Source organism: Pelodiscus sinensis, chromosome 4 (genome assembly GCF_052426305.1).
Source record: "Pelodiscus sinensis isolate ZL-2025 chromosome 4, ASM5242630v1, whole genome shotgun sequence".
In the NCBI taxonomy this organism is placed as follows: Eukaryota; Metazoa; Chordata; order Testudines; family Trionychidae; genus Pelodiscus; species Pelodiscus sinensis.
Genome location: NC_143055.1, coordinates 29,688,237 through 29,714,873, shown reverse-complemented (window position 1 = coordinate 29,714,873; position 26,637 = coordinate 29,688,237). Strand labels below are relative to the sequence as shown.

General features: G+C 39.7%; 1 protein-coding gene across 8 annotated transcripts in view; it reads left to right on the top strand.

Moving 5' to 3' along the window:
* The window catches only part of LDB2 (LIM domain binding 2), a 277,075-nt gene that overhangs the window by 239,339 nt on the left and 11,099 nt on the right, over positions 1 to 26,637 (top strand). The window lies entirely within an intron of this gene.

Sequence of the window (26,637 nt, the reverse complement as noted above, 5' to 3'; positions counted from 1 at the left end):
TAGGTGTCAAGGATTTAACAGTCTATTTAAAATATTTTCTTGGAAATTATTAAATTGATACAATGCTATGTCTGTGTTTTATATGAAAAACAATGTATGTCTATGCTTGAGGCTTACCGGTATGCTTATTGGTTAATCAATTAACCAACCCCTGCTAGTGACTTCTGGTGATGTCCAGCAGTGCCGAGCTGGTACATCCCTGGCTGCAGAGGGGACTGCGGGTCAGGCTGCGGGACCCCATAGCTGCAGCAGGGCCAGGCAGCTGGCTAGGTGGTGCACCTGGAGTTAAAACAGTTAAATAACAACAATGCAGTGTTGTTGTAGCCTGATTAGTCCCTGGATATTAGCGAGACAGTGTGAATATAAGAATTGCCATACTGGGTCAGACCAAAGGTCCATCTAGCCCAGTATCCTGTCTTCTGACAGTGGCCAATACCAGGTGACCCAGAGGGAATGAACAGAACAAATAATCATCAAGTGATCCACCCCTGGTCACACATTTCCAGCTTCTGACAAACAGAGGCTATGGACACCATCCCTGCCCCTCTAGATGGACCTATCCTCTATGAATTTATCTAGCTCTTTTTTATTTCCTGTTATAACTTGTATTTCATAACATTCTCTGGCAAGGAGCTGTACAGGTTGACTATGTGTTGTGTGAAGAAGTACATCCCTTTGGTTGTTTTAAACCTGCTACCTATTAGATTTATTTGGTGAAGCCTAGTTCTTGTGCTATGGGAAGGCGTAAGTAACTCTTCTTTATTCACTTTCTCCACACCAGTCATGATTTTATAGACCTCTATCATAGGCACTTTTCCAAGTTGAAAAGTCTCAGTCTTGTTAATCTCTCATTATATAGCAGCTTTTCCAGACCCCTAATCATTTTTGTTTTGCTTTTCGGAACTTTTTCCAATGCTAAGATTTTTTTTTATATGAGGCAACCCCATCTGCATGCACTATTCAAAATGTGGGGGCACCATGGATTTACATAGAGACAGTAAGATATTCTCTGTCTTATTCTTTATCTGTTTCTTAATGATTCCTAACATTTTGTTTGGTCAAAAAGGTGGTTGGTTGTGGGTTGCAGATTATTATAATAAACTGTAAATCCAGTCTCTGTTCAGTCCATGATTTTTAGTAGTTAGCTGAGTATTGAGTTCAAGCTCCTATGCTCATCTTTTGAAGGTTTTCTTCGAGAATGAGGACTGGGAGGTCAGGTATAAAGTGATCACTTTTTGAAAAGTGCTTTCCTACAGGTAATAGGGGTTTGTTTGGTATTTTTTACTTTTATCATTTTCTGGTGTAAGTTCATTCAAGAGCAAGTAGTGATTATCTGGTTTCACACATATCGTTGTTATTAGAGTATTTAGTGCACTGAATGAAGTACAGCACATAGGCGTGTGTAAAACCCATGTATCTTGAAAGCTATGTTATGGAGAGAGTTGATCATTGTATCACTGGAGATATGTCTGCAGGTTTTTCATTTACTATTCTTATAAGATCTGTTGCCACTTTGAGTTGATGTATCCTGGTTTGAGGGGAGCTTGCTTCTGATGATGAGCATGGAAAGTTAGGAAGGGTATTTGAACGCCACAAGAGAGGGTTCAGGTAAGATTTCTTTCAGGATGAAGACAAAGCTCCACTGCTAGAATAATCCCTAAGATTTAACTGACACCGTTCAGGAAGGCTAAACCTGTTGTCAAAAATGTTGAGAAACACTGCCTTCAAATATGTGCGAACTGTTGATGCTGAACCAACACTCTGATCTTTTATTTAGCTGTGACACTCTCAGTACCTTTTCCAGACCTGAAGAACTCTGGGTATGTCTGCTCTACCTAGTTTGGTCAACAAATGTTATGTCAGCACCCAAAAGTCTACAAAACAAAAATTGTCAGAGGGTGTTCACACTCACTCTCTCTGTCACCAGATCATGTCCACATTGGGGGCACTATCATTGATAGTATGAGCAATGCACTGTATGTATGCCCTGGTGTGGAAAGGCAAAGGTGATCCCTGTGCATCTTGGGCCCCCTCAATTCTCCCGCAGCCTTTTCAGCTGCCTGGAGTGGCATCTGAATAGCTGTGTGAGCTCTCCATGCTGAGGAATGCCAAAGCAGCACAGCAGCCTATGTCCCTCCCCCTGAAGCAGCAGGGAAGAACAGCAGCATCAGTTTATCTGTTTCCATTATGGTTATACACCAGCTCCTGCGAGTCCCATCTCTGGGAGCTAGCTGTTGTCCCACAGCGAAGCCAGCTCTCTGGAAGTGGGGCCAGTAGCCAGGAGCCAAATTTATAAGTCAGCTACCAGCACATACCTGCTCCCAGCCCCACTCCGAATGAGGTGGTTGTATTGCAGGCTCTGCAGTATAAAGCTTATATATCCTGCAGAGCCTACAGCACCATGTAACTACTAGGATTTTTAACATTTACACATACGGTTGCCAGATAGTTTAACAAAAAATACCGAACACACCTCCTCCCCCTCCAAAAAAAGCACTGGGAAAAAATTCTGTTGGGGGGGGGCGGGGAAAAAGGCGAGACCACAGTTGTTAAACAAACAAAAACAGGCGGGGGGGGGGGGGGGGAGGAGCCAAAGTTGCACCACTTCCTCCAGTTTGGGACCACACACTAACCACCAATGCACCCACCACTCCCCCTGAGCCAGGCCCCCTAGTTTCCCCATCCCAGTGCACTCACCTCTGCCTCAGACCCGGCCCCCCCGCAGTGTCTCCCATCCCAATGCACTCACCCCTGCCTCAGACCCAGGCCTCCCTAACGTCCCCCCAACCCAGTGCATTCCCCCTTCCTCCTGAGCCAGGCGTCCCCAGTGTCAGGAGCTCCCGCTCCAATCAAACCTCTCCCCTCCCCCATGCAGAGCCAGGCACGGAGGAACAATCTGACTTTTAAAGTGGATGTTCTTGCCTCCCGGCCCAGAGTATTTTCAAGTGTTGCAGTTTCAGCAGAGTTGTTTAACCTCTCACATTGGGAACTGCACAGCTAAAACTATGCGTAACAATGAAAATGTTCCCCAAAATGGCACCATTAATTCTGTACTTTGCTGCATTTTCCACTCTGTGCATATGCCTCCGTATTACAGAATAGTATGTTTAAGCAATGCTCTCATATAGCCTCCATTGACATCAAAGGTTATACTTCCTTTTATCCAAATGTAGTTGCACATTTTTTTCATTTATTCAGGGAACTTTTGTACCTATAACAACCAGATTTTTTAAAATTAATTTCCCCATTCCCTTGGGCAGTTTCTAGCCATGAACATGCCATGCTTCATGAACAAAAAAATAAATGGTTATTTTTATTGTGGATTTTTGTGTGCCAACAGAAAATGAATTTGATTTAGTCGCAGATAATAGTTCTTAGGTGAGCCCAATGGAACAAATATCAACTAGGGGATCTGATTTGAAGAAAAAATGTAGGAATATAAAAGCATAAAAGAAGGTGAAAGAACAGTGTTTTAATAGCAAAACAGAGAGTAGTCTCATTTTATTAATGATCCAGGCAAAACTTAGGGCTGATTTAATTAAAGGACTGTGTACTGTTTCTGCTCAAGATAAGACTATTTTTTGTACAACAAATATTAAGCACATGCATGAGGCCTGCAGCCATATTCTAAGGCTGGGATTGATTACATTGGATCTCATACACTAAGCAAAGCAAGATTTATCCTGATCAGTAGGGGTATGTCTACACTTGCACCCTCTTTCGAGAGAGGGATGCAAATGAAGACATTTGAAATTGCAAATGAAGCCAGGATTTAAATATCCCATGCTTCATTTTTATATTCATGTTATGACGCTATTTCGAAATAACAGACGCTGTTAAGACGCGGTTATTTTGAGAGAAAACCCTTCTCTTGAAATAACTGGTAAACCTCATTGTATGAGGAATAAGGGTTATTTTGAGAGAAGAGTTTTTCTCTCGAAATAACCACGTCTTAACAGCGTCTGTTATTTTGAAATAGCGCCATAACACGAATATGCAAATGAAGCACAGGATATTTAAATCCCAGCTTCATTTGCAATTTCAAATGTCTTTATTTGCTTCCCTCTCTTGAAAGAGGGTGCAAGTGTAGACATACCCTAGTTGAATGGGAAACCTCCAAGAAAAACAAAAGTGTTTTATAAAATGGTACTTAGTGATTACATAAAGATTGTTCTTCCCTCTGGATCAGTCATTGCCCCACCATGGCAACTGGGTGCAGAACTCCTATTGACTCCAATGATAGGAGAATGGTTATTATTTATTATTCTTTGTATTACAGTAGATTCCACAATAGGAGCCAAACTTATTGGAAGTCACTAAGGCCCTAAACTAAATAATCTAAGGCCCTAAACTAAATAATCTTCTGAGTGTGAGGCTCAAAAACAATGCACAACATCCATTGGACACTTCACTTTATTGGCTTTGTCAAAAGGTATCAAAGCATCAGTGCCGCTTTCAAGTATTATTTTAGTGTTTAGTATTAAACTTCTGTGTTCTATAACTCTGCCATGTGCAATACTATGACTGCTATTCCATTGCATCCCTGATAGATTCATTAACTGCTGATGGGGATGTGAAATGTCCAGCCATGTAAAGGACAGAATATTTTATATACTATTATTATGTCCCCTTAAAATATAGTCGTTTTTTAAAAAAATCACAATACATTCTGTGAGAACTATTGCAGTAAGAAGCAGAACATGGAAGAAAACTCACCGAAAGTCTACATTCCTGTGATTCTCTTCTAGATGAAGAGTAAAACATAGAGCAGAATTTAGAACACAGAAGAGTGTTGTTGAAAGTCTGAAATACAGCTGCAAAAATAATGTACACTTGTCAGACCCACACCAAACTGAAACAGTAACTGGAAATCCCAGTAAAATTCACTTTTTCCATGTTAAGATTTCACTTGGGAGGAAAGTGCCAGATTTTGCTTTACAAACATTTACCAACAAAATAACAAATGTTCATGACACCTTATTTTTTTGCATCTTCTGGGTAGTTTTGGTACCTTGAAGGCCATCTGGACTCCTTGTATGCCAGCTCCATCAGTTCTTTCTGGCTCTATTTCTGGGAAGACTAGCTTAGTTAGTTGTCTTTTAACATTTTGGCTCATATTGCCACTTAACTCCTGTAGAAAATCATTCTATAAGAAAGCTAACTAGTATGTAGGACCAAATTTTGTTTGCAGTTACATCAGCATATAAAATGGAGTAGCTCCTCAGAAACTACTGATGTTACTTTAGATTTACTTTGATAATACTGAGGCTATGTCTAGACTGGCCCCAAATTCCGGAAAAGGGATGCAAAGCAGGTAAGTCAGCATAGGGAAATCTGCGGGGGATTTAAATATCCCCCGCGGATTTAAATAAACACGTCTGCCGCTTTTTTTCCGGCTTGGGGAAAAGCCGGAAAAAAAGCGTCTAGACTGGTGCGATCCTCCGGAATAAAGCCCTTTTCCGGAGGATCTCTTATTCCTACTTGAAAGTACTTGAAAGTAGGAATAAGAGATCCTCCGGAAAAGGGCTTTATTCCGGAGGATCGCGCCAGTCTAGACGCTTTTTTTCCGGCTTTTCCCCAAGCCGGAAAAAAAGCGGCAGACGTGTTTATTTAAATATCCCCCGCGGATTTCCCTATGCTGACTTACCTGCTTTGCATCCCTTTTCCGGAATTTGGGGCCAGTCTAGACGTAGCCTCAGAGTGGAAGTTTCACCCTTATATGACACACTGCTTTTAAGATGTAATGCATGCACGCATAACAACGAATCATACAAATAACAACTTGAGGAGCCTCACAGAAGCAAAACAGATGTGAAGAATGTGAGAATTTAATTTACAACAATTTGGATACAAATGCCCTTATCTTCAGCTGTGTAAATCAGCATAGTTCTTTTTAAGGTCAGTATGTAGCCATGGAGAATACGAGCCCAAAAATACAAATCTGGTTTACAGTCGAAAAACTTTCCTCTGATTTGGAGTGAGAAGAAGACAGTTGAATGGGGAATCTCAGAAGCTTTGAGAGCTTTCATTATTTTCACTGTTCACTGAAGCAGGAATTAAAAATACATGAAGCAGGGAGAAAGGGAACAGAAGCAAAACCTAGCCACATGAATTCATTTTGGCACCTAGACATGCACATACAAGTTGCCTTCCCTCCACATACATTTAATTTTCTGCTAATTCCTTCCTGCCTTTCTGCCACTGAAATTGTGCTCAAGATTGTAGCCTGAAAAAGAAAAAGGGTTAAAATATAAAAGACAAAATAGATTGTGCTACCTAGTTTTTGGCATATGTTGTTGTAGTTGTGTTGGTCCCAGGATATTAAAGAGATAAGGTAGGTGAGGTAATATCTTTTATTGGACCAACTTCTGTTGGGGGGAGAGAGACAAGAGATAAAAGATATTACCTGATCCACCTTGTCTCTCTAGTTTTTGGCAATTATTTGAGACTGTTTTCTTGCTATTTCTGATCTCCCCTAAAATGAAGTTATATAAGAAGAAACCAAGCTGATACTGTAGGATTTTTTAGATACTTGCTAATAATATGATTGTGTGTCCAATTCTGCAAGATGCCTACCTCACTACATTTCAGTGGAAGTTATGGCTGCTCAGTAACCCTCAAGAGACTTTTCAGGATTGTGCAAACACAGCTACAAGGGTTGACTATATTTCTCTCTTAGAATGCTTTCTTTTAATTATCCAAAGGTTGCTTATTACATGGGTTTGTCTTGAACAACAGTGAGATGGGCCAGCTCATTAACTGGTGTAAATTTTTATAGATCTGTTGACTTCAGAGTGGACCTGTAGTTATTTACATCACAGTGTGAGAAATCTTAGAAGAAAATACCTGTTCTTACTGTTACCAAGGCTCCTTTTCAATGACGACTTAGAGAAATTTATCAATGAGCTTTCTCCCCTGGATTTTTTAAATTACTGGATGTTCATTTGCTTATAAACTATAACTACATACTTTCCATCTAACAATTAGTGCATTTTATTTTATTCTGGAACATTTTTGCTCAATTGTTCAGCATTCATGCTTGGAGGCAAACATTTGATTCTGTGCCTAATGCTTGGGGTAGAGTTATTCTAAAAAGCTATCCATCTAAATCTATAATCTCGGAAGGGTGATGTATGTAAAGGTGAAAAATATCATTTGTCATTGAATTCTAGCTTAAAGATGGCCTGAGCCTTGGGATTTAGGCAATATGGGCAGTTTTTCTTCTCATCATCTGCTTTATTCGTAACTGCAGGGGCTGTCAGAAGCATGCACTTAATAACACTCAGCTCTTTGCATATTAATAAATAAAGCTGCATGAATCTATGGGATGTCATAGGCATCGTGATCATGTAGAAAATGCCTTTGGTAATGAACAATTAAACCTTCCATTTGGGAACACTCAAAAAAATTAAATATGAAACTAGACTGGATGTATTTAGGTTGACTTATTTATGCTGATCACATAGATATTTTATATGTATAGAAAACTGTGAGTTTTCTTCAGTTTGGGGCATATAAAAGTTACACTAGCTAGCAAGTATTAGCAATATGTTATTGAAGCAGCAGGAAGGTCCAGTAAATGCATCTGTGGTGGGTTATCAGTATTGAACACCTTGAATGCATTGCGTGGCATCAGGAAGGCCAGATGACTTCAGCCACCCAAAGAAGTGCCAGAAAAGGCAGTGCATGTAGGCTGTTGTTGTTATTCTAAAATGGAAATAATAACAAAGAGGGAAAAGTTTATGCATGTACCTTTTATTTGAGTGTATGCCTGTGACATCATTGACAACACCACTGAAAGTTCCATTTGTGTCAGGCATACTAAAGCCATTGCATAATGTAAATCTTCCTGTGGCTGCTTCTATATATGCTGGACTCTGAAAATCTTGCTCTGTCTGTGGTGCTCGTGTATGGCCTCCATTAGTATGGTAGCTGAGCACTGCACAGTTTTAAATAGTTTTTGTATAATAGTCCTGTGAGGCGGGGAAGTGTGAGAGGGAGATGAGGCACAGGGAGACTAAATGACTTGCCCAAGATCACCCAAAAAGGTTGTGATAGAGCTGTGACTTAATCATAGGCCTCCCAAGTTCTAGGCTTGTGCACTAATCTCTTTCCAATCTGCCATTGTTAGCCACACATGATTTTTACCATGACTTGGAAGAGCTACTTCTGTCTTGCAGTATTGGACCATGGTTGGAGGCAGCTCTTCACTCCCCCCAACTAGCAATAGAGACAACTCATTTTTACCACCAACTCATAGGAATCTCCAGTGGCAAGAGTAGCAGCATCTCTTTGCCCATCAGAAAGAGGCCCGCCACCTGAACTACAGGCAGGAACGATGGGGCTTCCAAAGGTGTGAGTCCCACATAAGATGCATGACGCTTGGCAGGTCTGTGCCACTGCGTGGTCTGAGAAGAATCCCCAATCCCTATGGAGAATTCCTAGTTGTTGAAAATAGGAGTCTTTTCAATTTGCTTGAAATGGGGTTGTCTTTTTTTTTTTTTTTTTTTTTACTATTTACTATTTTTATTACTTCTTGTGAGCACTACTGAGCCAATTCAATGCAGAGACTGGGCTAGATTCCATTCTGACTTGCACTTCACCAACAAAATCATTAGCTAAGTTATGATTGCAGAATTTTTATGTTGGGTGATATCTGAGTTAAAAGGAACACAGCTTGACTCACATTCCAGAAAGTAAGGGAGAAAATATTTTTTATAATGTAAACTTCAAATCTTTTCTGGAAGTCTCCATAAGATAATAAGCTTGGAGCACCATGATGCTATTTCATGGAGTCACTGAATGAGTCTCACAATTCAAGGATCTTCTTGTGAGGCTTCGTACAAAATGGTAGTAAAGGGAGGAAATAGAGATTATTTCCCCAAAAGAACTGTAGCAAAGTTACTGTTTTTTCCTTTGCAGAGGAGCACTTTCCCCCTGAATGTTGTCTGTTGGATGTTTGTTATAGGTAACCTAGTAAGGACAGGGGATTCCAAATCATAGTTTGGGTGGAATGTTAACTTTTGTTTCAAACTTTAAAACAACGCGTAGTTGTTGTTTTGATCAATTTATTTTGCTTATTCATGACACTGGGCTATTTCACAAGTTCCATTCAAATCTAACTTTTTACTTTATGTCCCCCCTCCCTTATTCCTGTCAATGCCCTTCCCTGGAGCTAAGGCTGAGAGTGGGGATGTGGCTCAGGGAGAGCGGGTAGACATTCCAGATGTTGACAGAAAAAGAGGACTGAGGCTGGGGCCACAGCTGGGGAGGAGGGGCTAGGAGTGGATCCCCAGAGACAGGGATGGGACCCAGAGGTAGGTGATGCTCTCTCCCCACCCTCATAGGGGCTGGCACAGGCCCCAGCCACACTCCCCGTACCCCCAACAATGCTCCTTCCTGTTCCCTAGGTGGGTGTGCCCCACAATTGGAGACCTCTGATATGGAGGATCCAGGCTCAGGGAATAATATGACCTAAGGTTTTGAATCTGAAATGGGTGAACCAGCCATGATATATTTGCATGAAATTTAAAATCCGATCCTTAATTTAATTATTCCTGTATGCTCCCCTGAACACTTTTGTGTTATATACAGTATTTCAGCAATGAGTTATTTCTTCAGCCTATGGTTCACAAGTGCCTCAAAACAAAGGCTCAGTTAAAAACATAATGCAAGAAGGAAATCAGAGAAGAGAAAGTGAGCTGCCCCTACAAATTTTACACCCAGACACTCTGTCTTTGGTTTAGTTTGGTTCAACAACAAACCATGTTATTATTGTGCCCCGAGTCATGGGGCAGCATCCATCAATATTAGTAGAAAAATACAGATTTAGCTTTGCCTGCTCACCTAAATAAATGGTCAGACTTTCAAATACCATCAGGATCTACTCTCTCTTCTCCAGCACACTGTATGACAGAGCAATATGGGAAAAGCATATTCACATAAAAGGCCTAAGGAACTCAGAAGTGCTATATGCTGAATGCAATCTGTTGTCACTTCAAATTGTCATATACTGGTGCATAGTCTCCCATATGCTGCATTGTTACAAAACTGTAGAAGATCTAGTAACCCTCAAAAGGAGTAGAGGAACAGGAAAAAATGCTTTTGTGACCTGTTCTAGTTGAAGGTAGAACAAAGAGGAGAAAGCACTATTTTATTTTATGTCTGTACTTCGATCTGCGGGTAATTCTCAGCACAAAACCATAGGAAGGGACCACAGGAGGCATCCACTCTAACTCTTGAATGAGGAGACAAACTTGCTGTAGCTCCCATCAAGCTTGCACACTAAAAATATAATGTATCCGCAGCAAGTGTTAGCTGTGGGATTGGCAGCTGGCCCTGAGTATATGCCCATCTGAGAACCAAAGCATGGACTCTTAGAATCATGGAAGGGTGTAAAATAAAGTAGGAGGAGGCACTTACATACTTATATTAGGTTTTTTTTGCTGTTAGACTATTCCTTTTATCTTCTGGTTAGGGCCTCATCTGTTCAGGGAAACTGACAGGCGTAGCAAGAGTAATTATTCCAGAATAAAGGGACTTTTATTCCAAAATAGAGTGTCCACATAGGAAGCTGTTCCAGAATACCTGTAGTTAATAGTTTATGAAAGCTTTGATGGTCAATTTCTTCATGCTGGCAAGGCCTAAATTACATCAGCACACTGACTCATCAGTGCATGTCTTGATCAGTTGACTCATGCCACAGTATACATCATCATCCTGGGTGCGTATAGACTACATGGCTCCGTCAACGGAGCCATGTAAAGTAGTTTACTCGACATAGTCAATGAAGCGGGGATTTAAATAATGCCCGCTTCATTAAAATAAAAATGGCTGCCACGCTGTGCTGACAATCTGCTGATCTGGCACAGCGCAGCAGTCTAGACACGGTCGACAAGGGAAGCCATGTAGTCTAGATGCACCCTCTGTGCCTTAATAGTTAAAATTACATTTAATGAGAAGTCTCTTGATCTGATTCTTTTCTGCCCTGCATCTCATGCAGTGATTTACACTTATGCAAAGTGGAAAACTGTTACAGTAACATTTTCCCATTTACTGCGTATAGGTGTAAAAGACTCTCTGAGCTGTAAGGCAGTGGAGAATCTGGTTGCCTGACAGAGGATACACGGGGAAGGAGGGAGGGAAAATAACAAAAATCATAAAGCTGTAATACAATCCAGAAATGCCCTGAAATGCAAAATCACAATAATAAGCAAGCACCATCACTCCTGATGCCACAGAGCAAAGCAACAAAGATTAGTAGGTTTCTAACCTTCATTCTGCAAATACTATGTATGCCAGTCCATTTGCACCATCTGCTGGACCAAGTGTCAGAAGAGCACAGGACACCAGACAATATGTGTTGAAATTCCATTTGGAAAAAGAAAATTGGTTCAAAGGCCATGAAAACAAAAATCCTGGGTGTTATAAGTGGCTGTTGCTAGTTTAGGGAAGTAAAACTGAACCCTAGTGGTACCATTTCTGAGTCTCAGATGATTACCTGACTTTATTTTATACCACCTAAATAAGTAGAAAAAAATTAAAAATAAGAGAAGAGACATTATTTCCTATAGGAGTGTATTACAGCATGAGTGTAAATGTGAATTCAACCAGCCCAAAAATTGGATGCACATGCCTTGTATCACTGCACACTTATGATGGAAATGTGTAGAACATTGTCAGTGTTTCAGAAAGTGTAACCCAGTGGTCCAATAGGAATGCATTCTGTTTGTTATATTTAATTATCTAAATGTAGGTCCTTTATTCATTAATTGCATTGAATAAAGGTCTCAATCTGTACTATATAATTATTTCTAGTGCTTGGGAAGTGCTGTTATTCAGATAGTCTTTGTGAAAAGAAATATTTATATTTTCTTTTCACAAATGCCATCTAAATGTTGGAAAGTATAATTTATTCATTGTTTTTATATGAAATGTGATTGAATTGTTACATTTGAACTGATCATAATGAAACTAAATCTATACTACAAAGGATGATGTCTTTATAAGTAAAAAAGGGTCCTTGCACACTGGTGTAACTTGCTGATAAATTACTTCCTTTGTGAGATAACATGCAAGAACTGCAAACATTGTGCCCCAGCCATGAAACCTTGGAAAAATTATGACTCCAGTGCAGCAAGAAAGGAGCTTACTTAAAAAAAAACATACATTGTACTTGAGTATGATAACGTTTTGGAATACAATGTTGTCTATATTGGAAAGGCTTCTAAAATAATTACAATACAATGAAGTTATATAACTACTTAACTATTTATATGGCCCCCATATATGTTGTGTCTGAGCCCCTCACAGTCACTGATGAAAGAGATATAGATTTTAAGTCCAGAACGAACTATTGAGTCCAATGATACTCAGACCTCAGTGATTCAGGAGCCAAATTAGCAATCAGCATTACCCCAAAAAGCCACAGGCATGTGAATTTGTTTCATTTATATATATAAACTTCTCACAACAAAGCGATTGGCCATTTTATCAACTGCAATTGGTTACTAACATAGTAAAAGCATCTGGATTGGTTAATAACTTAGATTGGTTAATAATAAATTATACAGCCTTTTAATATCGTGTACTGCAAAGAGTTGCAGGAGACACATTAAAGATCCACTTGAGACTCACAAGCCTGAGTCTGAATATCACTGGACTCGATGGTATACTAACTGTCTGTATACATCATAAGCTGTTGAATTTCATTCTTGTATTGAGGGCCAGTAACTTGTGTTTGGATAAAGCACAGAGTATCCTCACAATATCCATTAGAGGTATGGAAGTAGTATTGTCCCCAGTTTACAGGTGAGGAACTGAGGCCCCAGATCACATAGCAAGTCTTTGGCAAATCTGGGAATTGAACTCAATTTTCCCAAATGTAGTCCTGTTGAATGCCACAAAATCATCCTTCTTCCCACAAGTCTGGGCCATTTATATAAGTATCCCTCAAATATACCCAGTACAATAATAGTAAGGCAATAGCAATACACAGTGCTCGCCGAACAGCAGTGAGCCCCGCTCACCAGCCGCACTGTCCGGTGATCTGCGCATGCACAGATCTCCTGAACCCGGCTCTTCCGGGTTGCAATCTACTCGCCATGGGCATTGCATTGTTTGTTGAGACCTGGCAATACAACAGGAATGTGTGAGAATAGCTGGAGACAGTAGGCAAGAAGAGGTATATAGTGAGTTGGAAATGTTAAGCATCTTTGTTGGCAGCAAGTAGAGAAGAAGAGCTAAAGGGCTAGAGTTATATTGTAAATAGGGATGGGCAGAGGTTAAAGTAGATTGGAAAAGGAGGTGGAACTCTCAGCCCTGGGGCAGGGAGAGATGTGAGCGAGTGCTGTTACCCCAAGCCAGCTAGAGGGTAGCTCCCTTCCACTTTTAGCAGTGTCTAGTGAGCTGTACTCTAGCCAGCACCACTACTCCTTACTTTAACCCTTGGGATGGAACTCAGTAAGATTAGCTGGCACACTGGGGATGGTGTAAAGATAGGAAACAGTACAGAACTGGGAAAAACCTAAAATGCAGTCCTATGTAAAAAGGAGGCAGTGTGCAGGGAGATATGAGCACATGCAGGTAGATTGGGATAGAGTCTTCAAGATGGGAAGAGTGAATGCAGAGAGTGGAACCACTGGAAACTTTTTTGTTGAATGAACATGTGATCCATCAGGAAGTAATTTACAGGAGGAAAAGGAAAATGCTGTCCTTGCTTCCAATCACTGTAACCCTGTGACTAGCTTAGTTACTATTCTCTGCTACTATTCTCTGTTTAGTTACTGTTCTCTGTAGAACTGGCGACTTCTGACCCCAGTGGGAGCTACCTTTCCATTTCAATGAGAGCTTGACAACCCTGCTGTGTTTTGTGATATTTTCTGTGCTTGAAAATAAAGGGTATACAACTGTGATCACAATAGTAGAAAACAGTGTGAAAGTTGCCCTCAATTTCTGTAATTGGTGGACTTCTTGGAAGAGGACGAATGTGTTGGCATTGGCAATAATCCACATGCCAAAGGCAGACTTCACACTACCCTTCTTCCCCCAGAAGATCCAAATTGCCAAAAGTTTGTTCTGTTAAACAGAGTACAGCATGATATACTGTCAGTATAATGCAGAAACTTAGCTGGGTGGCATATGGAAAATGTGGATCTATTCTTTCCACCCTCTAGTGAAAACCCAGGCTGTTTTAACTGCAGTAAAAGTGGCAGTCTCCATCATTAGCTCTGCAGCTGTCCTCAACTGAAGATGACTCTGGTAAAACTTTCTTTCTGAAAGGCCCACATTTAGCAGTATCCAAAGTGCTGCTTCAATGCAACTGGAGATATTGAAGCAGACAGGAGATCTTTCTCAGTATTTCCACTCCTGAGATCCTAAAATTAATGGGTGAATTTGAAAACTATCTCAGATAGCACAGCTACCCTTCCACTTTCAACTCAGATTATTCAATAGTCATGTGAAATATATTCTTTCCATAAAACAACTCAGAGTTGTTCTCTTTCCCCTCCCCATTCCAACTACAAACAAAACTAACCCAGCACTACAAACAAAAAATACTATGTGCCACATATAGTAGATAGTATGTATGGTGCTGCTAATCCAGCCTACTGTGTGGTTGGTAGGAGAAGGGAAGGTTGAGAAGTAGTGACACAGGTAAGATGTTTTTCTTACTAGTCATTTTCATTTAATCTCAACTGCTTAAATCTTCCAGGAAGGGAGCAGTGGATGGGACACATTCAGTCATTCTGTTTGTAGCCGTGCTGATGAGGTCAATGTTGATGTAATATCAGACATTTTGTGGCTACTAACACACCAGTACTTAACTTATTAAAGTATCAGGCAGATTGTTCTACCTGATTATCCACAGCTATCCAGTGATTCCCAGCCTGATCTGGTATTTCTGCTATTTGCAGACCTTGCTCTCTCAAAAGCCCTGTATTTTGGCAGTCTTCCTCCTTGCAAGATAAACTGGATGCAAGTCCCAGTAGAGTCTACCTACAGCATTCTGACAGATGGTTAGAAAGGTACCTAGTAACTGTGCGGCATAACTCAACCCCCGAGTTCAGTCTTATGGCTCCATCGCACTCTCATATCCTGCCATATGGAGTCTAGATCCATGTATGCTAGCACATTGTACTGTTATTAGGGGCTTAGATCTCCCACCTTATAGCCTATATCTGATTTTGTATAGATCCTCACAAAATAGCTTGAGGACAGTCAGGGGCTAAACATTGATTTGGTGTACCTGACTGGAATTCTTAATAGAAGGACAAGCTTAATGTTTGTTTCCCTTCTGACTTTTGTGGATGACTTTCCACAGTCGCCATATAGCTCTTCATCCATTATATAGTACAAACACAAGGCCTGCAGCATGGGACACTGAGTTTTGCAGTCACAATTTGCGTCTGCAAATAATTTTGTTCAGAATTTGGTAACTTCTGTTAACAGTAGACGCAGACAATAACAATTACATATTTACCTAGCAGCAAATTAGGTAGTTAGAGGTGCCAGTGTTACAAACCAAAGCCCTATTATTTCAGCATTTACCAATAAGAATTTAAATGTGTCAACCCGCAGGAACTATGAAGAGCTCTTACTCAAAGTTTATATTCCTTTAATTTGGGAATTCAGAGTATGTTGTTGTAAACTATATTTATTGTGCTACAATTTGTAATGCAAAGTTTTGGGTACAGTATATAATATTGTGTTGCTAATTATATTGTTATGAACATAGTGTGGAGCATTATTAATTCTGGCAATATTGATACTTAAAAGCATCGTTGGCAGACCACAATAATATAGCTTTAGTAGGGGATGATCTATGACTGTAAGCATTAAATACTCTCCTATTTTAAAGTCATTAATCCCTACTTCCTTCAAATGCATTTAATTAAAAAGCTCCATTTTCCAGTAATTGCTGATTTTATGTAACCCCAAAATGGAATTTTATTGAGGCACAAGGTCTTTTATATAAACATCCATCTGTCTACAGGGTGGGTAACAGTGGCTGGAACAAGTACTGTAGGATGGGTGAAAAATGGGCAGATTAGGGAAGAATCTGTGTCCCCAAAAGAACTTTGAACTCTTCCCAGATGTATGAAGGCTCTGGAGAATTTTTGCTTTCATAATTTTCATAAACAAGTGAATTGCAGCATCAATAGAAGAGAGAATCACAAACACAAGTAAAGGGTGGAGGTTATGACTTTTGGTACAGGAAACCTGGGTGCAAGAAAACGTAGGAAAATGAGCTTTCGGAGCAAAAAAACACAGTATAATGTTTTGATTTCTGGTATAAAAAAATGATTTGTAGAGTCAAGTGAAGAGAGAATCACAAACCATGGACTTAGTGGCCAAAAGCATTGCTTTATTTGTACATTTTAAAAGCACTTTTGTTTTCCTGCTTTTTAGAATTTGCTCTGTAAAATATCATCTGCTATCCATATTATTCCATTCTGCTTGAAAGTAGAATTAAGAGGGCCTCAGTAATGTACACATAACAGAATCAGGCTGAGAAATATGGCTATCAAAATTGAAAATGTTGGAATTAATACAGCTGGCATGCAAAAAGTATGAAATAAATGCATGAAAGTTTGTCAGCTTATTAATCTTTCCATTATAAGTGGTGTTTCTACTTTCATTGCTCTAACATCTAGCCACAGTTCATTGGCTAAAGGCCAAAGTAGCTTTTGCACTGGCACATTACTATGTGGTGTCATTCTGTATTTCACTTCCATTTATTAATGCTGCAGACTTCCTACAATTCAGTCTAAAAATAGAACTGGTTATGTGAAAAATACTGCATTTGTGCCTGAGCTGCAGCATAGAAACAAGATGATTTTATGAGGATGTGGGAAGTGATTCATGACATAGAAACAGTTCATTGGTTATACTGTGGAAAAAAGCTTCCTTTTTTATATTTGTAAATAAGACTATAGTTGCTAGGTACATGTAACCTTCTACAGATGAAAGCACTTCATTTATGATATTGCCTCAATATGTGTGGATGATTGTGCATACATGCATATGTGCTTGTATAACAGTAATGGGAGGTTATGACTTTTGGTACAGGAAACCTGGATATAAGAAAATGTAGAAAAATGAACTTTCAAAAAAAAAAGCATAGAATAATGTTTTGATTTCAGGTGTAAAGAAAGTGATCACATATATGCGGTATGTTTTGAACTGCCATCTAAAATTAAACAGTAAATTATACACTATATTAAAACCTTTAGTTTGCTGCTAAATTTTAGACCCATATTCTTGTCAGGTGTGACCTAGTTGTTCTTTCTTTTCTGTCTTTGGTATTTCTAAAGTTTCTATTTGCAATGTGAAGAAAACCTTCCTAAACTTTCTTGCACATTTTAATATACCTGCAAACTTAAAGTTGCCAGCACTCAAGTGCAATCTATACACCCTTGATATTTTTTATGAGTATGATTTTTTGAGGGGATCAGCAATAGTTTGAGCAAGACAAACAACATGCTAGAATCTATCTGAACCTCAGGAAGTTGCCAAGGACACAGGTGAAGAGAGATAGTGGATGCATTTTATAGTCCAAATGAAAAGCAGCAAAACTGATAAGGTCTCATTGTTGCACAAATAGAAAAGCTAAGCGTTTACATATCAAAAATATCAAGTGGCAGTATTTGACTCAGAACTGCTGTATAGTAGTTTGTTTGCCTTTTGGAGAAATTGAGAGGAAGGAAATGTCATGCAGCAACATCACAGATGATAGTGATGGGAGATGGCAAGCAGGGAAATAGACTTTTCCCATTCTGTTTCCTAAAGATACTGTTTGTTTTGGATTTGCCAGTAGTTTATTAAGAAATTCTGATGGATAAAAATCTGCACTTTGTCAAGAATAATAGAACATCTTATGAAGTGCACATCAATCTGAGGGTTTTAACTGGAATTCAGTAGGATGCAAGAAAAAATGGTCATTGTATTAGTACTGGCTACAATAATAAAGAAATAAGAACAGACTGTAAGCAATACCGGTTTTGAATGAGCTAGAAAAATTGGAACTAAGGAAGCTCTTGATTTGCACACACTTTTCATCAGGCCATAAGATAGAGCAACAGATTTGGGGTATTTGCATTGAAAGTGAGAGAGATCAGATCATAGGAGGAGGACTGGATCAAAAATATAAGTTTCAAAGTTCAGAGGTCCTCTCTTAATTGTTATGGGCCAACTGTATCCCAGGCATAATGGTGTAGCTCCATAAAAGTCCTGTGTAGTCAATGGAATTGTACCATACTTAAAGGTTGATTTTATTTCCAGTGATTTGATTTATGACAGACTCTTTCAAATTGCTATATAAATGTAAATTGGTATATAAATAAAATTTGCAGGGAATCTAACCATCCAGTCAGGGTGTTGTACTTTGCAATATAGTCTAAAACCAATGCTAAATTAAATTACAAGGATAATTGTATGCTCATTAGTAAAATCATTAAAAAGCTAGTTTCAGATATGCAAGACAATGATCATTGTGTACTGGCCATTGCCTAGGTGCAAGTGTGTCTGAGATGAGACATGCGCTTTGTGATAACCTGATGGTCTGCAGGAGGCTATGCCTTATGATAGGGCTTATTACTGGTTGCATTAACCGTATTCTGTGGTTAGCCGCTTTGCTAAAAGAGAAGGCTCAAAATGTTGGTTGAAGAGAATACCAGGAAATCCAGCCTGGGCAGGATGAAACTTGAGACATCACAAGGGATCATACAAGAGTTGTAGCTGTTGAATTACAAACACTTGTGTCTTCATAGATCTAAGAATCAGGTCCAGCCAAAGCTGAGAGGAGACTCTGTTTGCAAGAAGGCCTTTTGCTTTTGTTGGTAAAACTATGATTATAAAATGCATTTGCCTTTGCAGTTTGGAATCCAAAATTGTATCTTTTCCCCTGGAGCCAAGCACTGTAGTTTACCTAATTTATCATCTGTATATCCCTGCACAGATACAAAATTTGTATCCATATCTGATCCATTATCCACAAAACTAATCTGCAGATATAAAGTGGATATCTGCTGATTTACAGTGCTTCAGATATAAAATTTGGGTCTGCATCCATCCATGATCTGCAAAATGGCCCAGAGATGCAGATATAAAGCAGATATGTGAAGATTTGCAGGGCTCTAGTCACCTCGGAACAAAGAAAAGGCACCTCGGAACAAAGAAAAGTGCTCAGTCAGGGCACAGAGAACGAAAGGAACCATGAATCTGGCAAGAGCAAACTAGTTGAAAAGCTCAGAAAAATAAGATGGTTCCACCTAAGGACGCGCTTTAAGAATAATTTCTCCATTGTACAGAAGTATAAAAATAATATAAATCTATTAGAAAAACAACATAAAAACTTTAGAGGGAGCAGCACTAAACATAAGCAATAAAACTGGTTTTATAAACATATAAACTGTGAATTAAAATAAAGTGTCTCCAATGGGTTTATCAATGAGAAAGTGGTAAGTCTGAAGCTTTTTTTAAAACCTCAAGAGAAAGACTTTTCCAAGTAGGATTCATCCCAGACCCACATCATAACATCACAAAGAGCATACAGTGAGCCCTCGCTACTTCGCGGTTCGACCATCGCGGATTCACGACTTCGCGGACTTTTTTCATTACATTATGTATATACGTGAATCCGCGATGGTCGAACCGTGAAGTAGCGAGGGCTCGCTGTATACATGTTAAATATGGTGTCCCTACTTCGCGGATTTTCAACTATCGCGGTTGGGTTTGGAACCTATCTACCGCGATAAACGAGGGTTCACTGTACTGGGAAACAGATAGACTAGATAGATGTCACAGTCAAACTTATCTCCAGAAACAGCTCCAGCATGAATGCTTCACCTAAAACAGTGATAGGCAAGCACTTTAGCATATATTAAATGGTATCTATTAAAAAGGTTCAATCTCTCTCTCTGACCTAGCTAAAGATTCCAATAGGGTTGCATATATCCAGCAAAAAGAATGCTAAGCTCAGTGCAGAGCATTTTAATATCAGTTATCTAACTATCGGGAAGTTTATAGCAGTGACATCTTGACCACAGTAGTATTGAAATGCTAAGCCCTTTTGTTAGTTTGAGCAAGTTAATTGCCATAAACATGAGCCCCAACTTGTGAGAGAGGAGGTTCTCATATCTTTCAAATACGTGTCCATGTAGGTTCATGCTGCTGTTGTCATTGTGCCTGACAATACTCAAATAGGGCAGGATTAATAAGGAGATCTGACAATTTAGTCACATACTCCTGCATTGTTCTTGAGCACAGTAGAGGGAAGAGTAGCACTATGTGTCAATAGCTGGAAGATGTTTAGAAATATTGCAATATAAAACACTAAAAAGCATTAGTAGCAGCATTATCGATGATATATTAGGAATTAATTTTATTTTCAATATGTTCATTTGTATAATATTAATTTTTAAAAGCTTGCCCGTCGTGACATGAATGCAGTTTCTTTTTTCATTCTCACTGTTACTGGGAGTTGAAATGGCTGCTGATACAGAGTGGTGTAAAAACATGATGAGCCTTGTAACTTGGGAACAATTGAGCAACTGAATAGTGCATTATTGAGAAATCATTCCTTACCTCTGGGTGTTGGGCAGAAACTGGAGAGCCCTAGATTGAAGTTTAGAGCAGAGCGTAGGATGAATAAACATAACAGAGCACTGAACATTCACTACTAAATCTAGGATGGAGATTCGGTAGTCCCAAATTTTCTACTTGATATTGCAGGGTTGGCAACCCAAGCTAAAAAGACCCTAAATTTGAGGTTTATGCTGTAATTTGTATTGAATTTCTCAATAACCAAATAGCGAATGACAAGAATAACAACTTGTTTAATGTGCAGCAGGCAAGTTGCATGGACAAAACAGCCACATTTTTCCAAAGCTGCCAGAGACAACCCTCCATGTGCATTTTAACACACAAGGCATGCAAATAACTACATCAGATTATTGTCTTCACCCGTCTCACCATTCCCCCCTCAAATCTCTCCTGTCTCTGACATAGCCTCCTTCTTGTTTTATCTGAGACAGTAATCTCTTCAGAGTGCAGGGCTCAGTAGTCTGTAAATCACCATACATATCAACAATGCTGTACAAGAAATAAGTAATAACCTCTAGATTATAATAATTATTAATATTGTAAGTGTTCATCTGAAAACTCTAATTCTTAGCCTGTTAGATAATTACAAACATAGATGCTTCTTTGAGTCACTGTGACAGATCACTGCCTGAATCAAAGGGATGGTGGGACATTAATGATATCCCAGGTCAGGAACCCAGGGTATATAGCAGTGATTTCTCCAGCTATGAAAATTGTCATAGAATCCACCTCTTGCTGCAAAATTGTGCAGAATCTCAGCTTTCATTTCTATATGGTCCTGAAATACTTGAAAATGTGATCCAAAGGTGATCTGATGCAGTTCCATCTTGCAGTCTTCAAAAAAACTAAAACAAGAACTTGATCCTTTTAGGGAAAACATCTTGCTGCTGTTCTTACCATGCATTTATAAACTGTCTCCCATGCCCATCTCCAGGTATCAGAAGTGCAAACTGCTCCCTGACCAGTTGCCAAAAGCTCCACCTATAACTTTGACAAAGACTATAGTGCGGTTGTGCATGTGAACACTGTTAATTTTTGCCATGACAAAACCAAAAAATACAGTGAAAAATAAATGGAAATGAATATAAAAACAAGGACTAGTAGATGTTCTAGATTACTTAGATGTTAAGCAGTGATCATCTTTTAGTTCTGTGTTTATACCTCACTTAGCACAATGGAGATCCTTCTCCATGAGTGGGACTACTAAGCACTATTACAGTGCAAAGAATAATCACAGTATTGACTGACTTTTTAATTTTCTGATTGTATTCATTATTTTTTAACTTAAACGGTGCTGCAGAATTTCCTGTCTGTCACGTCAAAGTGCCACAGAACCCAGAAATACAGAAGGATTTAGGTTCAGCTTGCTGTGGAGTATACAGGTCTTGACTGTGTATTTTTAATTTGTATTTAGTTTGTAAAATCTGAAAAAGTATACCATGGTGCAGAGAATTTATTGTGGGTGCTGAAGAAAACAAAAGTTAGGTACTAAGGAGCTGAGCTTAGTTCTGTTTAGTGGCAGCAGAAATCTATAAAAATACTAATTTTGGTGCAATATTCATCAGCTTGTAGCTGACCCGTTCAAACACAGTGATTCAAGAGTGTCAGAGTAGAGGTGACAAACCAGGAAAGTGCTTAGAGAAAACTAAAAAATAATGAAACCACTGGTAATATTAGTATTAAAAAGTACATTTATAGTCATGAAAAATCTATGTTTTTTCATTTATGCCTAAAATTTGTAATGGAAATCATTAAAGGCCATTTTTAAGGTGAAAATCTATATTTGCATGTGAACTCAGAAAGTACAAACTATTTTGAGCCATGGGTTTCGTAGCCAGGCAGCAATATGTTGCATGTTCCTGGACTGTTTTCATTCTGTTCTACAGAAAAATAGTTACATTAATTCTGGAGAAGTCATCAGCAGAGAGGTTTAAAGTGATTCAAATCCCTCCCTTTCCTTTATCTACCTCACCTAAGTGTACACCATATTCAGGCTGCTGAAAGGTGACACTGTTTCAGTATGTTGCATGAGCTATTATACAGGGCACAACAGAGGTCAAGTTTTCAGGGCTAGTTCTTCCGTGTGACATAATAGTTTCTATACAGTGACATCAAAATGTTCCCAGGTGTATCAGTAACAATATGTAAAGATACTGATGGGCCTCTGAGAAAGACAGTGATTGAATGGATATGCCTTACCTGACATTGGAGGTTTTTTGTTTGGTTGGTTGGGTTTTTTTTTTGGTGAAATCTTGCTTCAGTGGAATGGAATTTTGCCATGGGATGTAATGGGGCCAGGATTTCATTCACTGTGTTAATTGAAATGAAAGCATTCTGTATAAAACATACAAGAAGTGCTGTTGCAAACTGCAAACATGCTAGAATGTGACAGTCTGTTCTAAAAATTAAAGCAAAAATGTGCATGTTCAGTTTTGTTTGTGATTAAATCAGAGCCTTTGAGGAGAAGGAAAGAGCCTTAAAACAAAGCACAGAACCTTATGAAGAATGCATAGTGTATTACAGGTGTAATTTCACTGTCTGAATCTAAACTGGTGAACAATACTCAGATTGAATTGGAGGGAGAGTATCACTTTGGTGAAGTTTCAAAATCTGTCTGAGCGGCAACTGTTCCTAGTTTTCTCAGGTTTCCAAGTGGCCGATACAAGTTCTCAGTTGGAGAAAGATGGAAAATATTGGAGAATATTAGTAAGTTCATCTTCTGTGATGATGAAAGTAGCTTTTCCTAATGAGGGGTGAAAGCTGTAAGCTGTACACAGAAGCAGTCTCCCTCTAACCTACTGCTTTGGGTAAAATTTTGGAGTTGGTGGCAGCCTGGTACATATTGACTAAATGGGGTTCTTGCTGTAAAAATACTGGCTTGCGGATTATGGTCCCTCTCTTACCACCTAGTACTGCATTACTCCAAGTCCCACTGCATTCTCTTCAAAATGCAAAAAACATTGATTGAGTGAAATGAATGCAGCTCTTTTGTGCTCCATAGCATTTAAGTGGCGGGAAAAGTTTCTTAGCTGAGATAGTTCTGCCACCTGCAGCTCATAACTGGCAGAGCTACAAAAGCTTTTTTTTTTTTCCTTCTTAAATGAGTTTTCACATGAGGAAATAAGCCTAGATTATATAAGCTGTGCCATCTCTGGTGGAGAAAAGAAGAGGCCTGAAGAGAGTGTTTGGGAATCAAAGTTAGAAACAAGAGACATAAACTTCTTATCTAGTAGTACAGGTTGAATCTCTCTTAACCCGGACTCTTGGGTCTTGCAACATCCCTGGTCTGGCAGGACCACAGATGTCCTAGGACCAGAGAGTCCCGGTGGAGGGCTGGTGACTGGGAGCGGGGCTAGAGCCCAGTAGCAGGGCTTCCCTGTGGTAGCGAAACCAGGAGCCTGCAGTAGGTCTGCCATCTGGTGCTGACAGAGGCTGGAGCCAAGCAGCGAAACTGTTCCATGAAACCGGGAGGCAACGGGGCCACCCGGCAGCATAATCAGGATCCCAGCAGCCTCGCTACTGCCAAGCAGCTCAGCTGCCTGGCGGGACTGGGAGGCAGCGCAGCTGCCCCATAAGACCAGGAGCCTGACCGCTGAGCTGCCTGGGGGAGGGGCCAGGAACCCTGGAATGGAGCTGCTGAGCGGCGCAGCAAAAAGTCCAGCAGCCCCGCTGCCACTTGTCGGAGCTATCTGAATGGGGCTGCCCAGTGAAGCTAAAGCCCAAGCAGGGCTTGTTGCCTGATCGCGCAATTAAACCCCAGCAGGGGGGCTGCCTCACAGGGATGAAACCCGGCAGTGGGACAGTGCATGCCAGTGGCAGGGCTGCCAGGAGCCTTGTATGAGAAGGGTCCAGAGGCAGGGGGAAGCCAGCTAGGAGGCTGGCAGCGAGGCCATGGTTGTGGGGCAGGGAGGGGCTCAGAAATGACCTTCCCTGGTCCAGCAAAATCCCTTATTCAGGACTGATCAGGTCCCAAGGGTGTTGGACCAAGAAAGGTCCAACCTGCAGTATGAAAGAGAACTTTTCTACTAGCCCTTTCTTCTAAACTATGGTGCTATCAAAATGCATTGATGTTCTGAAATGTATATAGAAAATTCATGCTAGAACAGAAATTGTGGGATCAAATCCATTCTTGGTGTAACTACAACGAACCTCCAGGACTGGATTTGGATCATTCCATAAAAGCAAATTTTGGCTGTATGTCGCCAACTCTAACTGATAATTGAAAGATAAGAGCTTCATACTGCCCCAAACACTTGAAACCTTTCTTGACCCTATCTACTATGTCTCCAAGTCTCTCCTTAGAACACTGTTCTTTCTCTGATCCCCGTAGACATTAGCCTTCTAAGAAAAATGTTTTTTTTAAAGCAGAGCCTTGAAGATACGTGCACGTTAAACAAATCCAACATGATCTTATCTTTGTTTTTCTTTGTCACTCTGTCTTTCCATCTTTCTGTGATTCTTTTTTTCTCTCTCCATAGTGCCTAGTAGCAATAGATAATTACGTATTATTATTAAGTATTAGTATTAAGTATTATTAGTATAATGTTAATTAGGTAAAGCATGTTAACTTTTAAAATTATCCAAACTTTTGTAGAAAGTTAATATTTTTAAAAGACAGTTAAAAGAATGAGATTATCTGATAAAGTCAGGGGAATATCAAACATTTCTTCACAATTATTTGACAAAATCACTTCATAAAATGCACTGCCATTTAGATTAGACACTGGTAGTTAAGAGTGGCAGGTGCTTTAGGTTTGCAACTGCTTCTGTATAAATGAATCTTGTCTTTATATTTTAAATCCAGCTCTTTGCAAGGACCAAGGTACTGATTGTTGCTGGCAGATTCTTCAGACTTAGGATAATTGGACCATGATCCCTTCCTCTTTCAGGGATTTGTTCTTTGAGTCACTTTAGATTTCAAAGGGGTCTCAAAGGTCACCAAGAAAGACTGAAAGATTTAATATCAATCACTCTTAATCGCATTCCTTTTACATCTGTGTCCAATTCACAGTGAGCTAGATGCATTTAAAATGAACTTGTCACTGCAGAGCACAGTTCCCTGTTAGTCCTGAGGTATCCAGAACTGACTGTTACCTGCAAAAATCTGGGGCATCTTTATGCTTTGCAGGGTTTAAAGCTCTAGAGAGAAAAATGGATTCGAATTTCTTGATTCCAGAACTAGAGGGGTGCTTCAGAATAGACTGAGAGTTAGCAACAAGAATCACTTTGAATGCTTGTGCAGATGACCAATCCTGCAGGCATCTCTACCTTCTGTGTTTCTTATCCGGTTATAATTTCTTTTGTGAAATTACATATGGGATTATCATTTAAGAGATCTATATATAGCAATGACAGTATATTTTCCCCTAATTACAATATGGGCAGCATAAACCCATGTGACACAGAAAAAATTTTCTTTGTGCATCTCTAGCAGTAAGGAGATGCTATCCAGTTTATTGCACTGAGTGCAACACGGATGATTACCTGTCTTGTGGTCAGGTAGTATATGTTTACTGTTGGTGCATGGAACTCATTGCCCCCTCAAAAACTGAGTATGGGTTCTTGAAACCTGAACTGGAGGAGCTAAAGGAGCCAGAGAGGTACATAGCCAAGACTTTCCAGGACACAGTAGAGTGGTCCCACCTCAAGTCTGATCGCCCTAGTGCTATTGAGGACAATGAAAGTCATAGAGAAGGACATCAAATTGGCATAGAGGAAGATGATCCCATATTTGGGAACCTCTTTCCATATGATGTCATGCTATCCTCTCTCACTGAGGATATCCCTCATGGCAAGGTGACTCCAGTTATTAAGAAGAGACAAGGTAATATGAATGGAAGATTCAGTTATTAGAAATATAGATGGTGGCATTTGTGATGACTGAACCATACAGAATATACCTGCTGTGTGCAAAGGTTGTGGACCTTTTGAGACCTCTAGATAGACTTATGTGCAGTGCAGTGGAAGAGCCAGTGACCATGGAACGTATAATTACCAGTGACATCAGGAAAGGAGGAGAGAGGTCCTAAAGGC